Below are 3,424 nucleotides of genomic sequence, written 5' to 3' on the forward strand. Positions count from 1 at the left end.
GAAACATCTTAGAACACTTGCCATTCTCCATACACGGTGAATTTGGATTAACAATTCCACAAGGGCCATGAATCATCGTGTCTTTCACCACTTCATAAATCGCTGGCTCTTTGGATTTGTCTGGAATCTCTGCTGAAATTATCTTGTCAATGTGGTCAGTCGTAGAGAATTTAGAGCTGGGATGCATGAATAACAATATATGAGCATGTGGTAGACCACGCTTTTGGAACTCAACAGTATACATAGCTGCATAATAAGATAAATAAAATTAGGATGTATATATTACTTAAAAGTGTTAAAATGAAACATGACTGATGTAAAAAAACTTACATGCAACAGTTTTTCCCATGATCTCATTATCGGTTAAATCCTCCATTAGAGAATCTAACTTCATTTTGAATATTCGGCAAGCAATTTCTGGCCTATCCTCTGTCTTCAATTTCCGTTCAGACAAATATCTAGTAATCTCCGGCCATTTTGGATTGCATGTAAATGTGATGAAAAGATCTGGAAAACCAAAATGTCTGCAAATGGCCATTGCATCCAGATAGTTATTTTTCATGTACCTTGGTCCTCCTGTAAAGGAAGCTGGCAGAATAAATCGCTGTCCTTGCTGACTCATATCTGTACTGCCTTGGTTCTCAGCCTGCTTGATTGAGTCATAACCGTCAGACCTCAAACATACTTGATTTTGCCTCAAATAACTTAATCTGTTAGTCTCAATGGTAGTGAATGCATCAACCAAAAATTGCTGGAACAATCTTTTTGAATGCAGCAGCGTTTGACACTCTCCATCTCTTTCAAACAGTCGATATGAAAACCACTGTCTCATACTAATGTGATCCCTCTTTAGCTTCTCTGTAGCTGGTGTGGCTCTCTTTTTTATTCCCAGTCTGAAACCATCTTCGCCATAAGTAAAAATGAGCGGATACTGAAGTGCGAGATAAGACGGATGTATCTCACTTATTCTCTTAAGCCAACCAGTTTGTTTCTCTTACAAAACAATATCACGGTTGTCCATCTCTAAATTAAAGTCACCAGGGATCAAACCAGCTACCTCTGACGCAGTTGGAATATCATATGTCCTTCCATATTTTTCACGATTGCTCACAATCCTCATATGGAACTTTTCAGCTCCTGAACTTCCAAAACGTTCCCTTGCAGACCGAAATTGCTTCACATAGGGATTAACATCGTCCAACATATTTATAATAAGCTCGATAATTTTCTTCCTCAAATTATGCTTTTTTGCATTGTCTGCAGCTTTCTTGTACTTACTGTAAACATAAATTTCCAATTTAATTCACCAAATAAAACCTTTTTATTAAAAGAATTATGTTTCAATAAAGGTATAGGGGTTATACCTCATAACAGAATCTCTATCATCAACCTCTCTTTCATTGTCAACAATGTACAATTGTGAAAACTTTGCAGAATCACCTTCATCTGGTTTCATGCTACCCATCAAGTGCATGTTTTCCCCATGTAGCTGAAACGGTTGAGGTCCATGTCCTTTTGGCATCGAGCGATCAACTTTTTCACCAAGAGAAGTAAAAGCAAAAAGCATATTAATTGCTCTTATATTTTCTTGGTAATACTTACTCATGTCATCATCCCCGAACAATAGTCTTTGTATAAGCAAGGGGCTTTCTTTTGAAAGAGGCAACTTAACTTGTCCCTGGCCACAACAAAGAGAGAAAACTGGCTTCTTCTTTGTTCTTTTCTTCCTTTCAAGGCGCTCACCGTACCACAGTTTGGCATTACAATAGTCACACTTGAAAGTAGGATTACCCTCGTCAACATATTCTACACATTATATAGACATGGATGTTCAATATCAGTAATACTAAATTCTTATTAATCATAATATTATAACTCTCACCAATTGTTTTTGTGATAGGCTGTGGATTCGGTGTTTTTTTGGTTTTCCCCTTGCTTTCACAGATCTTTCTAATCCTTGACATCATAGATTCAATGTTTGCTTTCTCTGATACAGCATCTCTATATAAACATTTAACATGATCAGAATTATTTGATAGTTTATCACTTTCTTGACTGCTTAAGTCGTAAAATTGATCATCTCGTCCTTCAGATGGAACTGCAACATAGAATTTCAATCAAAAAAAAAGTATAATAATTGTTTGTTCATATAATACATGATTGAGTGGAGATATATACCTTCAGGGAAGCTGTTATCATTTGAAGCATACCCAACCTGTGATGGATATGTTACTTTGGTGTTATTAGTTCCAGTTACAACCGTCTGCATTAGTTTAGGAGTAGACCTGGCATCATCTTTTCTTAAAACACTGTTGCGCTGCTTAATACCAGATTTTAACACTTTTTTTCTCTGTGCTATTTGATCATTCACTGGTTTCCACAAGACATATTTATTATTCAATCATTTGCTAAAAGTTGACCAACTAAAAATTAACTGAAAGTAGCAACATATACCTCTCAAATCTGTGTAAAATTTGTTCCTCTTTGAAGGTGGATATTTTGTTGTATTTAGCTGATCTGCATACCAAAAAGTGACAATTCGTTTACATACCAGAAAATTTAATGTCATTATATATACAGAACCAAAAGTATAAATTTTTCATAAACCTTACTTTCGCAGTGTATATATGTTCGATCCGACATATGACCAGCTGCTGACTGATATCCATTTTGAACCTTACTCCCAGAAAAGTTTTGAAGATCTCCTAAGATCCTTCCAAATATTGAGGTCAATGGTATAGTGGTTCTAGATGTGTCCATCTTTGTGTTAACTTTCACAGTTCCAGAATAAGCATTCAGATTTCTCTTTCTTTTATTAGAGACACGCTCCGAAGTAGACACCACTTCGATTCCAGCTTGTGTGATGGTTGCTAAACATCATAAATAATCATATGTTGTTAATATAAATATAATGTGTATCACAAGTTGGATTTAGTAGATCTGATATAACTATTCTTACTAAACACTTTGTTGCAATGATTGATTCTCTTTGTACCAATCGAATTAGATGTATTTGTTTTCTCTGTAAGAAAAAAATAACACAGCTCGAATGATGTTTCAATATGAATATTGACTATCGTTCTTACTTTTGCAGGGAACATCTATTGGAGGAGGGATAGATGTAGAGCGTTTCAGAGCAATCTCCAAATCCTTTTTCATAGGTAAGTTAGTCAAATCCCTTAAGACCCTGCCTGAAGATGATTGAAGTTTAGACATAGCAGTAGGTGTGTGCATCACTGCGTTAGCATTTTCAGAATCATCAATACTGTTGCCTTCCATTGTTATATGTGTTCGAGTGATTTCTTCTTCCATGTTAAATGGAAAAATGAACAATACAAAATAACACGACAGTATTAAGTTAGCTATGGCGTTTTTTTTTTGTTTAGATTCTGTGTAGATGCTGTTTAGATTTACCATTCAATGG

Source organism: Brassica oleracea, chromosome C3 (genome assembly GCF_000695525.1).
Source record: "Brassica oleracea var. oleracea cultivar TO1000 chromosome C3, BOL, whole genome shotgun sequence".
In the NCBI taxonomy this organism is placed as follows: Eukaryota; Viridiplantae; Streptophyta; class Magnoliopsida; order Brassicales; family Brassicaceae; genus Brassica; species Brassica oleracea.